The sequence below is a fragment of the Puma concolor genome, chromosome F2 (genome assembly GCF_028749965.1).
Source record: "Puma concolor isolate L17-30 chromosome F2, mPumCon1.1.hap2, whole genome shotgun sequence".
NCBI lineage: Eukaryota > Metazoa > Chordata > Mammalia > Carnivora > Felidae > Puma > Puma concolor.
In genome coordinates this window covers 73,638,417-73,650,656 of record NC_141684.1, presented here as the reverse complement: position 1 = coordinate 73,650,656, position 12,240 = coordinate 73,638,417, and the positions used below count along the sequence as shown (strand labels likewise).

The following is a 12,240-nucleotide window of genomic DNA, read 5'->3' as shown; positions in this document are numbered from 1 at the left end:
TGTTCTAATTTTAATTTGGACAAATGTCTTCAATTTTGTGCATCTTTCGATGTCCACTAACATAGAGCCACACAACCAATAATTAGGTTTTAACAGTGACTAATTTTAAAAACACTAATGTTAACAATTTGAATTATCTACCATTTACAGGTTTAACATCTACAAAATCTATGTTGAAATTAGGTAATTACGGTATAAAGAGTTAAAATGGATCACAATTCTGCATGATTATAACCCTGTGTGATGATGACATAAGCTTAGGTATCAGTTGAGTGGCTCAGTCTGTTAAGTGTCCGATTCGTGATTTTTGTCTCCAGATCATGATCTCACGGCTTTGTGGGTTCAAGCCCTGCATTGAGCCCTGTGCTGGCCGTGCATAGCCTGCTTGGGATTCTCTCTCTCTCCCTCCCTCTCTGCCCCTCCCCCACTTGTGCTAGCTCTGTCTCTGTCTAAATAAACTTAAAAAAATTTAGGTATCAATTATAAAAAATAGCTAATATATCTTTCACATTTTAAATCTATTTCTCCAGGAAATGACGCTTAGTACAACTGATTTAAACTGGTCGATACCTGACAAACAGATAACTGTCCACAGATCAGTCTCAAGTGCTCAGTGACAGCCTTTGATAATTGTGGTCTCAAGTTCTTTTGTTAATAATATCTAACACTTACGGGTCCTACCTGATATACTAAGCACACTGCCTTATTTAACCCTCACAATAACCAGGTGAGATCATCAGACCCACGGAGGACCAAAGGCTCAGTGAGAGGATCACTCAGCTATCCAGTAAGTGAACCAGCTTATATTGGTCACAAGCCGCCTGATCTCCAAGCCTGTATCATAACCATGACACCTGTGCTCTGGATCCAGTATATGAACTGATGCGTTAGATGTTCTTTTAAGAAAGTTTAGCTGAAAGTGCTTGCTGGGGAAGATGCAGCTAGAACCTAGAATGACTGAATCCAATGTGCTGATGCTTTGGGTAGGAAATTCAGTCCAAAGTGTTTTACTGAACACTTACTCTGTGCCCGGTACTATGATAAGTCATAGGGGAAATTAAGGCAGATAAGACTGTCCCTATGATGGGAGAGCTCACAGGGTAGGGAGACATACTATAATAGTCCGAGGGGATTAGTTGCCATAACCAAAAACACACCCCTATAGGATTGCAGAGGAGAAAGGGTGGTTTCCGACTGCACTGAAATGTACAAATGATGTTGCAACAAGGAGTCTGTCTGTAATGCATTGAAACTGCTGTGAGCACCACTGGGAACTAAGAATGCTTTTAAAACAAAACACACGAACGAAAGCAGAAACAGACCGATAAAAACAGAGAACAAGCTGATGGTTGCCAGAGGTGGAGGCGGGGATGGGCAAAATGGGTGAAGGGAGTAGGAGCTACAGGCTTCCAGCTATGGAAGGAACAAGCCACGAGGGTAAAAAGCACCGCATAGGGATTACAGTTAATGGTGCTGAATTGGCGTTGCGTGATGGCAGATGGTGGCCACACTTGTGAGCGTAGCACGCTGTCTAGACTTGTCCAGTCATCACGTCGAATGCCTGAAGCCAAATGACATTGTGTGTCAACTGTACTTCAACAAAAAATGTTTTCAGCATGTTTTTAAGAAAAATTTAATGTTTGTTTATTTTAGGGAGGGAGAGACAGTGCCCGAGTGGGGGAGGGGCAGAGAGCGACAGAGGGAGACACAGAACCTGAAGCAGGGTCCAGGCTCTGAGCTGTGGGCACACAGCCTGACGCGGGGCTCGAACTCGTGAACTGCAAGATCGTGACCTGAGCTGAAGTCGGATGCTTAACCAACCCAGCCGCCCCAATTAAAAATGTTTTTTTTTTTTTTTTAAATAGGAAGACTTTGGGGCGCCTGGGTGGCTCAGTCGGTTAAGCGTCCGACTTCGGCTCAGGTCATGATCTCACAGTTCGTGAGTTCGAGCCCCGCGTCGGGCTCTGTGCTGACGGCTCAGAGCCTGGAGCCTGCTTCACATTCTGTGTCTCCCTCTCTCCCTGCCCCTTCCCTGCTCATGCTGTGTCTCTCTCTGTCTCAAAAATAAATAAACATTAAAAGAAAAAAAAATTAAAAAAAAAAAATAGGAAGACTTTGGAACAGTAGAAATAAGTGGGAATTGAATTCTGGAGTCAATTATTATGGACACTAAGATACATCGTTTGATTGTTAGATGGTCTACTATACTTGCTCTATTTTCATAAAAGTAATGATTTATGTAAGATAGTGTGAAATAAAATTGAACAAACGAAAGTAATTGTGTGGCTTTTCCACTGAATTCAACCTTAACAATTCAACACACAATCAAATCACATTTTTTAAAAATGTGACTGAGGGTAATCTGATGGTTCGACGCCCGCTTGAATTGTCAAATGCTTTATCTTCTAAATTTCAGGATTGCTAGAGACTTTGTCTGTAGTTTCCAGACTATTTGTCAATATATATTCTGAGGTATCCAGTTGTTCTAACTGAAAGAAGCCAATAAAACACACTAACATTTGATGCTCTATTAGCAGAGACCATTTTGTCAGCCCCTAAATATGGGCCCACAGTTTCAAAAATGATGTGGGTTATTACACCTGCTCCTAAATCACGTTATGGGCACACCAACAGTAGTCATTGTGATCCAGATCTCTAGCTACAAATGCTGCCCCACAAATTATGCTTTCTCAGAACAACTGACTCAAACATTTTGATCAAAACTTTTCTTTATATTGCCCCACTCGTCAATCGGTGCCATTCACTTCTTAGTGACATAAGTGATCCAGAAGGAAAAAGAAAAACAAAACACTTTGCAAGGGAGGTAAGAATGCACGAGGCTTCCTGTGGTCCAGGCTGGGCTCATGGATTAATTATGTGAACGCTTCACAACTCTCTGAGACACAAAGGAAAGAGTACAAGGAACAGAAAACAGATTCACAGTGGGGAATGAGCACTGAGTGGACCTCGTCTGCTTAAAGAGATGTTTCTTTTCCCTTTAATAGTAAGAGACTAAATGGATGCTTGATGGGTTTATGAGGGCTGGTATCAGGAATGTGGAACAGAAAAGATCCTTCTGCACATTGCATTCAATTTTTGATAAAGACAACTTTTTCCACCTGCTTATTAATCATTAAGTGGTGTCTCTCCCACTTGTTCTCCGTGAGAAAATGGATGGCTGGGACTCTAGGGAGCCATTGACCTTAAGGCACAGTAGGGGGCGCATTCTCAGCCATAGTCTGTAAAGAATTCATCCACATGAGGGTGATGAATCTGTGTTAGATTATAATCATTCTGATGTGTGCCCTGAAAAGGAGGCTATCTTAGAATAAGAATTCAATTAAGTTAGCAGTAGCTCTTAATAGTCATGCCCATAATCTGGGTAACATAATTTCAGTAAAATGTCTAAAAATTACTAGGAAAGAAGGGGTCCTTTTTCACTGAAATTTAATTTAGTGTCTTGGTATTTTGTTTTGTTTTAATTCTTGCTGAAAACTGTTCTAGAATGCCTTTGCCCACTTTTCTGCCCCGGGGTAAACATCGATTCTAAATGAACTGTAATGAATATTCTTTTTATCATGAATCTTGAAAGATTTCAAGAGCATGAGTTTTTCTCTTAAGAATTACTTTGCTATTTTGCGGTTGTGGAATGTTGACTTAACATTTGCTGATTGGTGGACATACCCTTTCTAACGAATGCATTTCTGGCCTTTCAGGTGCTTTGTGCAATAAAAGTAAGATAAAATAAAGTGACAGTTAGCCGAGAAGCTTGCTTGGATGGACTCTTGTTAATAGTTAATGTAGGTTTTAATCTTCCAGGGGGACATTTTTAAAAATTAGAAGTAATATTCAATTTGTTATTTTATTATCTCATTTCCCAAATTTTAGTAATAGCACTGACATATTTTAACAAGAACAAACAACTACCATCACCTCGGAATAAAGCCTAACGTCTATTTTGAGGCTAGATCCATATACTAAGAGAGCTATATAAACAATAAAATCCTGTACTGTAAACATTTACTTGCATATAGTTCTATAGAGATTGCTGTATGAGACTACTATGCCGATGAACTGCAAACATTTCAAGGCCACCAGCATAAAAATTACTTACCATGAAAACTTGTGGCAACAAAGTAACTGATAAAAACAGCTGTCGTATTAGAATTTACTTTGGAACACATCGACTTCTATTCTTTCGATTCTTTTCTTATACAATGCCATGGGAGAAGCTTAGGTACATTTTTTTCCAAAATGATACCCTGCATTCTCAAAAAGTGTTAATTGGCAGACTGGCAGTTTGGAATATAATTAGAATCTTACTGATTTGTCAGTTTTATGTATTGATTCTTGCAACTCTGCTGTCCTTCATTCCCTGATAAAAAAAATAACCCAAATAACAGTGCCAAATCAAGTAGCTGTTAAGAACGTTAAATGTATGTGCCACTGAAAGGCAGGATATTTCTTGTAAGTTATGAAAAATGTACTTTGCTCATGGGTAAAATGTAGTTTAATGATATGGAAATAAGTTCATGCTTCTTCTATATCGTATTTACAATTTTGTGTCTAAAACATATTTATTATCTCTAGCATAATTGTACGACCACAAGATGACAGCTCCAATAAATGGGAAAAATCTCAATTACATTGATCAACTGAAGGAAAAGAGAAAAACTCGCATCATTAAAGTTTAGAGCCTATTACAAGGAAGCAAGAAAGAATATCTACCCTGCAGTTTTTAAATTCAAAACCATCTGATCATTTTTCTGCACCTACCTTTATAGAAGCTAATAGAATTTTTCAGTTACAATTTATTTTCTAAAGAAAAAAAGTGCTCTTGGAAAAGACAGAAGTCAGAACCTTTAAAAGTGTGCATTGCATTTTATTTCCCCTTTCACAGGCCAGGGGTATTTTAGTTCAAGACTATAAATATTTATATGTTCATGTTTTCCTTTTTTAAAATGTTTTTATTTATTTTTGAGAGAGAGAGAGAGAGAGAGAGAGAGGATCCAAGGCAGGCTCTGTGCTGATAGCAGCAAGCCCGATGTGGGGATTGAACTCGCAAACCGAGAGATCATGACCCGAGCTGAAGTCAAACACTCAACTGAATGAGCCACCCAGGTGCCCCCCATGTCTCCCTTTTATTTATTTATTTATTTATTTATTTATTTATTTATTTTTTAATTTTTTTTTAACGTTTATTTATTTTTGAGACAGAGAGAGACAGAGCATGAACGGGGGAGGGGCAGAGAGAGAGGGAGACACAGAATCGGAAGCAGGCTCCAGGCTCTGAGCCATCAGCCCAGAGTCCGACGCGGGGCTCGAACTCTTGGACCGTGAGATCGTGACCTGAGCTGAAGTCGGACGTTTAACCGACTGAGCCACCCAGGCGTCCCCATGTCTCCCTTTTTAAATGAAGGTTAGGGACATAGCTTTGGGGAGGCTTATGTTTCTTGCCTTCCTCCACCAAAACTTTTGTTGGATGCTCACTATTTATGACACAAATGGAGGTGCTGGGATGGATGTGATAGAGTAGAGGGCTGGGGGAACTAAAGAGTGGGAGTGGGGGGACTGGAGGAACTAAAGGGGGAGGGGTCCAGATGGACAAGCCTCTACCCGTCAGCCTCAAGGTCACTCTCCTCAGAGAGGTCTGCCCTCACAAACCTACAAAAGTAGACCCATCCTTCTCCACCCAGGCATTTTTTTCACAGCATAATAACCGTGTCTAATTATCTAGGGTGAAGCTCTGCAAACCTTAACATCCACATGAGTCCCCAGATATCATTTTAAAATGTGACTCGGATTCAGGGAGTCTGGGAGGGGACAGGGATTCAGCATTTCTAACAGTTCCCAGGTGGTACCAGTGTGCCCTACTCAGTGTGTTTCTGGATTGACTCCCCTAACCAGAATCCAAATTCTGAGGGCAGGGTCCTTTTCCTGCGTTTTTTACTGCTCTGTTCCCAGTGCCAAACTCACGTACCCTGAAGAACCGGGCTCAGAGGAGAATTTTGCAGTAACAACTGAATACCAAACCCTTTGGTACAGCTCCAAGCTCTCCCAGAGAGTTTTGGCCATTGTTTGTGGCTTTCTGTGCTAGTTTTCACGCTAGGAGATTATGGCCCAGAATCACCAACTGACAGTGGGCCACTTTGACCTGGCTTTTCTGTGGGTAGACCGATAAGAAAGTTATTTCTTGTAGGTCCTAGGTGATTATGAATTAATAGGGGATCAAGAATGGAGAAGTCTCCATCCATCAAACGTGACAGAACTTGTTGAGTAAAGTGAGAATAAAACCATGCCTCTTGGCCTTCAAAAGTTTTCAAATTTTTTTTTTTTCAACGTTTATTTATTTTTGGGACAGAGAGAGACAGAGCATGAACGGGGGAGGGGCAGAGAGAGAGGGAGACACAGAATCGGAAACAGGCTCCAGGCTCTGAGCCATCAGCCCAGAGCCCGACGCGGGGCTCGAACTCACGGACCGCGAGATCGTGACCTGGCTGAAGTCGGACGCTTAACCGACTGCGCCACCCAGGCGCCCCAAAAGTTTTCAAATTCTAGGGGAAAATCCTTCTAAGATACTTAAAAATTAGTATCTAGAATTTCGTAACATACTAAAAATGTAAGAAAGAACAAAATGAAAATAAAAGTACAACAATAAAATTGTGAAATGCAGCCAAAGCAGTGCAAAGAGGGAAACTAATACCATGAAATGCACATATTAGAAAAGAAGAAAGGTCTAAAATTAATAACCTAAGCTTTTTATCTTAGGAAACTGGAGAAGGAAAAGCAATTTAAGCCTAAACGTAGGAGAAGAAAAGAAATAATAAAAATTAAAGGTGAAATCAATGAAATTGCCAACAGAAAAACAATATAAAAAATCAACAAAGCAAAAAGCTACTTCTTTGAGAAATCAGTAAAATTGACAAAGCACTAGACAAGCTAACTAATAACAAAAAAAGAGGGGACACTAATTACTAATATCAGATATGGAAAAGGAGTCATCACTACTGATCCCAAACACATTAAAAGGGTAATAAAGGAATGATATGAAAAATTCTATGTTCACAAATTTAACAATTTATTTTTTATTTTTATTTAAAAAATTTTTAATGTTTATTTTTGAGAGAGAGAGAGAGAGAGACAGACAGAGAGAGACAGAGAGTGCATGAGAGGGTGAGGGGCAGAGAGAGAGACACACACACACAGAATCCGAAGCAGGCTCCAGGCTCTGAGCTGTCAGCACAGATCCTGACATGGGGCTGGAACCCACATGACCTGAACTGGAGTCAGACACTTAACCTACTGAGCCACCCAGGTGCCCCACAAATTTAACAATTTAGATGAAATGGAGCAACTCTTTGAGATTCAAAAACTACAAAACTCATACAAAGAAAAATAGATAACCTAAATAATATTACATCTATTAAATAAATTAACCAATAAAATATAAATAAACAAAATAAATTAACAGCCTTCCAAAAACAATCACCAGGTCCGGATAGTTTCTATCAAACATTTAAGGAAGAAATTGTACCAATTCTCCATAATATCTCCAGAAAAAGAGGAAACACTTCCTAACCTATGTTATAAGACCCCAAATTTCTTAATATCACTACAGATTAAACAAGAAAGCTACAGACTAGTAACTCTCATGAAGATAAATGCAAAAATCTTCAATAAGATATTAACAAGTTGAATCTAACAATGTATAAAAAGAATTACACACCACAGACAAGCAGAATTTATTCTAACTGCGCAAAGCTAGCTTAACATGAGACAATCTATCAGGATAATCGAACACATCACCAGGCTAAAAAGAAGGGGAGGTGGGGGGGTGGGGAAATTGATGTTAAGGGTACAAACTTGTAACACTTAGTAAATAAGCCATAGTATAATGAATATAGGTAACATTGTACTATAATTACATAATGTGATAAATATCACTACAGTGACAATCATATTGTAATATATAATGTATTAAAGTAACACACTGTATATCTTATTTACGCAATGTCATATGTCAAATATATTCAATGAAAAAAAAACAAGCTAAAGAAGAAAAATCATATGATCATTTCAATAGAAAAATCATGTGACAAAATCTAAACCCTTCTGTGATAAAACCTTTACCAAACTAAAAATAAGAAGGAACTTAACTTCATTTTAAAAATCTATGGAGACCTTTCAGCTGACATCATACTCAGTGATGAAAAACTGGATGTCTCGTTACAGCTCTTTTAGAATTTGTCTAGCAGGTTTTCCGGTTTTTACCGGAAGACCCCCTCCACAAAAAAAAAAAAAAAAAAAAAAAAAAAAAAAAACAACTGGATGTCTTCCCCTTAAAACTGGAAACAAGGAAAGAATGTCTCTTCTCACCACTCTCATCTAATGTTATACTAAAAGTCCTAACTAATGCAATAAGACAATAAAAGGAAATAAGGGATTATATGGCTTGGAAAGAAAGAAGGAAAAAGAGAAAGAAAGAAAGAAAGAAAGAAAGAAAGAAAGAAAGAAAGAAAGAAAGAAAGAAAGAAAGAAAGAAAGAAAGAAAGAAAGAAAGAAAGAAAGAAAGAAAGAAAGAAAACTGTCTTGATTTGCAGGTAACATCTTGTCTATGGAGAAAATCCCAAAGATTCAACAACAACAACAACGACACAAACCTCTTAGAAATAATAAGCAAGTAAAGTAAGTATAAAGGATATAATGCTTTGTCAAACATCAGCATTTAAGAAATTGGAATTTGGAATTTAAAACAGGTTCTTTAAAAATAGTATTCCAAAAATGAGATATGTAGGCATAAACATAACAAAACATATACAGACTCTAATACAGAAAACCATGAACGCTGAAGGAAAAAAATCAATGAGATCTAAATAACTGGAGAGACATTCTGTGTTCAAGTATTGAAAGACTCAATATTGTTAAGATGTCAGTTCTTCTCAACTTGACCTATAGATCCAACATGATCCCAATCAAATCTCAGCAAGCTATTACATACATATAGGAAAATAGGTTCTGAAGTTTACAAGGAAAACAAAGGACCTAGTATAGCCAACAGAATACCGAAGAAGAAGAACAAAGTTGGAGAACTCATGCTGCCTGATTTTAAACTTACTATGGAGTACAGAAATGAAGACAGAATGCTATTGGCAAAAGAACAGACACGTGGATCAATGGAACAGAATAGATAGCCCAGAAAAAGATCCATACAAATATAGTCACTGATTCTTGGCAAGGGTACAGGCATTTCAATGGAGAAACAGTCTTTTCAACAAGTGATCCTGGAGCTATTAGACATACACATGCAAAAGAGAACATGTACAAGATCTTTCATTCAGTACTAGAAGGAATGCAAAATGGTACAGCGAGTTTGGAAGACATTTTGACAGTTTCTTACAAAGTTAACACAGTCTTACCATTAGTGATCATACTCCTAGATAATTACCCTATTGATAGGAAAAGTTATGTCCCCTCAAGAAGATGCGCACAAATGTTTGTAGCAGATTTATTCATAATTACCAAAAAATCCTTCAGTAGGTGAATGCATGAATAAACCCTAGTATATCCATGCAATGGAGTATTATTCAGGGATAAAAAGAAATGAGCTATCAAGCCATGAAAAAACATGAATGAATCTTAAATGTATATTGCTAAGTAAAAGAAGCCAGTCGGATAAAGCTATATACTGTATAATTCCAATTATATAACATTCTGGAAAAGGCAAAACTAGACAGACAAAAACACTGATTGTCAGGTTTTGGAGGACCAGGTAGCTAAGTAAGTAAAATGAAGGGAATTTTTTAGGGTAGTGAAACTTTTCTATGTGATACTGTAAATGATGAATAAAAGATATTAAGCATTTGTCAAAACCTATAGAACTACACCACACACAAGGTAAATCTTAATGTAGGCAAATTAATTTAGGGGGTTGGGGAATCCCAGGATGGAACGAAGAATATGAAAAAAGAATCCGAATGTATTGCAAACATATGAAACAATCTCATTAAAGGAGATGGGTAATAAGTTGCTGACCTAAGTAACTTTGGACTTGAGTGGTCTATCAGACTAGCAAAGTAGTCTATCAGAAGGCAAAGGGACTGTGCATAAGCACTGTATCCTAGTTGATAAAGTTGTTTTGCACAATTCTGATACTGCTATATACATGGCTCCCGTGATAGGACAATGAAGTAAATGGAGTGGATAGTGGGGGCCAGGTCTCTCGCTTTTGCTGTGGGAGGTTACAGACAAGCAAGGGCAGAAGTCTCTATGGCAATGGACTCAAGTTGAAGACACCAGTATGGGGTACTGTTTGGCTTAATATACACACAGGTGGCTACATATAAAAACCTTTATAGATGTGTGTATAAATACAGATTAATATCCATGCATATACCCCCCTGCTCTGTCAGCTGGGAAGTCCTGGAAGCAATGAAACTCCAGTAGCAGTGAGCCTATGCAGTGCCCAGATTTTAGTTTCTGATACTATTGTCCAAGAAAAGGCACCAGGGTTCCATGGAGAAAAGGTTGGTTCCAGGACCGGAACAGAAGATATGTAAGATGAAGCTTGATTAGCAACTTGCAGTGACAGAAAATAAGAACGGGTCCAAACAACAAAACACACATATACAGTGATAGGAGTTTGTTAGATGGATACAAAAGCCAACTCAAAGAGTTCCAAATGGCCAAACTGAAACAATTTGAGATAGACGATAGATAGATAGATAGATAGATAGATAGATAGATAGATAGATAGATAGATGGAGAAACTAGTATTAGACTTTAACCCAAAGTGTAAAAATACTCATGAATCCATAATGAAGAAAAAAAATGAATGAATAAACAAACGAGAGAGAATAGACAAGTCCCCAGTGAAGAAGAATTAATACATAAAAAATAATATATGTAGGGATGTCTGGGTGGCTCAGTCAGTCGCCTGACTCTTGGTTTCGGCTCAGGTCACGATCTCATGGTTCGTGAGATAGAGTCCCACATCGGGCTCTGGGCTGACAGTGCGGAGTCTGCTTGGGATTCTCTCTCTCGGACCCTCCCTTTCTCTCTTTCTCTCTGTCTCTCAAAAGAAATAAATAAACATTAAAAATAATTTATGTAGATAAGCACCTTCAAACCTGGGGATCGTAACTCCCACTCGTTAAATGTGGGCTGCACATGACTTTCTTGCCAAGGGAAAATTTAAAAAAAGAGTAACTCTACAGTGGAGAGATCTGACACCCACTACCTCGGACAGGTGATCAAGGTTAACATCAACCATGGTAAGTCACACTGATAATATAAACCCTTAGTATGACCTGATGGGAATGGTACTTTTTGGTTTTCCTTCTGAAACCACACGACTCCAATCTAATCATGGGAAAAAAACATCAGATGAATCCTGAGCAAGGGACATTCTAAAAAACACCTGGCAGTGCCTCTCAGAATTGTCAAAGTTATCAAAAACAAGGAAAATCTGAGCAATTGCCACAGCCCAAGAGGACTCGAAGGAGATATGACAACTAAATGTAACGTGCTATCCTCGGTGGTGTCCTGGAACAGAAAGGAGACATTAGGGAAAAGCTGAGGATATCCACATGAAGTATGCATTTTAGATAAGGATAATGTACCAATATCAGTTCATTATATGTGACAAATATACCATATTCAGGTAAGATGTAAATAATAGAGGAAACTAGGCCTGGGGCATGTAGGAACTCTGTACTATCTTCACAGTAATTTAGTATATTTAAAACTTTTCTAAAATTAAAAAAAAAAACGTTTAAAAACTGGCCCAGTTTTACGCCTAGTAGCTGAGCTATAAGCCAACCAAGAATCAGGCACGTTAGTTCCCAAACCTGTTTATGCCATCATACGTATTAATGCGATTGCAACATTTCTTCAAATAACATACAAACTGAGTAAATCTGCATGCGCGCAAAGAGAATTGTTTCTGTATAAATCAAATTTAATGCTCTGGAAAGACTGAATAAAGATATGCTATTTAAAAGCTTGCTGCATGGGGCGCCTGGGTGGCGCAGTCGGTTAGGCGTCCGACTTCAGCCAGGTCACGATCTCGCGGTCCGTGAGTTCGAGCCCCGCGTCGGGCTCTGGGCTGATGGCTCAGAGCCTGGAGCCTGTTTCCGGTTCTGTGTCTCCCTCTCTCTCTGCCCCTCCCCCGTTCATGCTCCGTCTCTCTCTGTCCCAAAAATAAATAAACGTTAAAAAAAAAAAAAAAACTTGCTGCCTAAT

The 12,240-nt window shown here is 38.6% G+C and overlaps 1 protein-coding gene and 1 non-coding gene across 4 annotated transcripts in view; one reads left to right on the top strand and one right to left on the bottom strand.

Annotated features, from left to right (window-relative positions):
• Positions 1 to 12,240, bottom strand: part of TOX (thymocyte selection associated high mobility group box) — a 309,790-nt gene that overhangs the window by 60,005 nt on the left and 237,545 nt on the right. The window lies entirely within an intron of this gene.
• Positions 8,222 to 8,283, top strand: LOC112859794 (U7 small nuclear RNA). The gene has a single exon (XR_003223534.1). It is a non-coding gene; the product is annotated as a U7 small nuclear RNA (small nuclear RNA).